This window comes from Leptonychotes weddellii, chromosome 12 (assembly GCF_054177405.1).
Source record: "Leptonychotes weddellii isolate Sample4059 chromosome 12, ASM5417740v2, whole genome shotgun sequence".
NCBI lineage: Eukaryota > Metazoa > Chordata > Mammalia > Carnivora > Phocidae > Leptonychotes > Leptonychotes weddellii.
In genome coordinates, this window is record NC_138380.1 from 2,302,420 (window position 1) to 2,303,896 (window position 1,477).

Genomic DNA, 1,477 nt, shown 5'->3' on the forward strand with positions numbered 1-1,477 from the left:
GAAGCAGGCTCTCCGTGGAGCAAGGAGCCCGATGGGGGCTCGATCCCAGGACCCCGGGACCATGACCTGAGCCGAAGGCAGACGCTCAACGACCGAGCCACCCAGGCGCCCCCAGTTGGGTCACTTTTCAAGGAGCAAGCACTAAGGTGCGCCACACGGCTCACCAGCAGTCTAGCTGGCTGATTGAGAAGGCATGTCTTTCCACTGACAAATGTAGGGTCCCCCCGCTATCCAAAAGTAGAGCGTTCCCATGAAACCCGTCCTCAGCCGAAACGGTATAAAACCAGGGACTAATTTATCACTAATTTCTATGGAAACATGTTTGAGCACTCCCAGACCCCAGAAATCACCTGTCAGGCTTTCTTGATCCCTTAGGACATCTTGCCGATGGACGCACAAGATACATCTCCTCCCGAAGAACGAGCGCACCACCCACGCCGGCTGGATCGAACTGTGGCCCCCAAACGCATGTCCACATCCTCACCCTCGGGACCGTATTTGGAATTGGGGTCTCTGCAGATGTGAGAGGAGGTCCCCCCGGCCCTTACCCCGATCAGACCAGTGTCCTTCCAGCCTCCAGACCGAGAGCGCATCTCTGCATTTGAAGGCTCGGTGTGCGGGAAATTGCGCACAGGCTGAGCAGGAATCTAACCCCAGAGAGAAAGCACGATGGCGCTAAAGCAAACACACTCGAAGGCCCAGAGGCGTCGAGCCGTCAGTGAGACTTGCAGTCGATCCGTCCTCTGAGAGGAGGGGACACTGCCCCCGGAGGACCGAAGACCCGAGGCTGGACTCAGCTTTGGAGAAATCATGTTGTCGCCCTGCTGTGCATATCACAAAGGCTGTTGGAGACAATCACCTGTTTGCAAAATAAAACTGAAGTCAGCAAAAGCAGCGACCTAGCGTGAGAAAATGAAGGAGAAGCACGTCCGCAGCGACGGTCAGGGTACCTGCCCACCCGTGTTCTTCATTCGGAGACAGGCAGCATATGAAAGGCTGGGGGTGCGCGCTCCCAGTGGAGCCCTCATCCAAGGCCCTGGAGACTCACGCACTGTCACGTAATGCAAAGAATACTGAGTGACAATCTAGGGCACCTCGTCTAAAAATCTCTGTCACCTCTGAGCAGCAGTGACCCCCTCCAGGCTTCCGCTGTGCAGGTCCCCAAGTCCTAAAACAGACACTTCTCACTCGGAGACCAGCCAGGGAAGGACTGTTCTTGTTGAAAGGTTTCTTTCAAGCTGCACTGTCCTCCTTTCCACAGTAAACTAAGAAATCAGTAATTCGAGGATTCATAAAAACTGTGTCCTTGAGCACCCCTAACCTGAAACCCAAGTCTATGTATGTCCACGGTGTGGGGGCTGATACCACAGTTAGCTTAGAAACACAGCCTTGCAGAACTCGGAAGTGCAAACTTGGAGCTTGGAGATGGAGGCCAGCATGGTCCCTGCTGACCACTCACTGCTCGGTGACCTGGGGC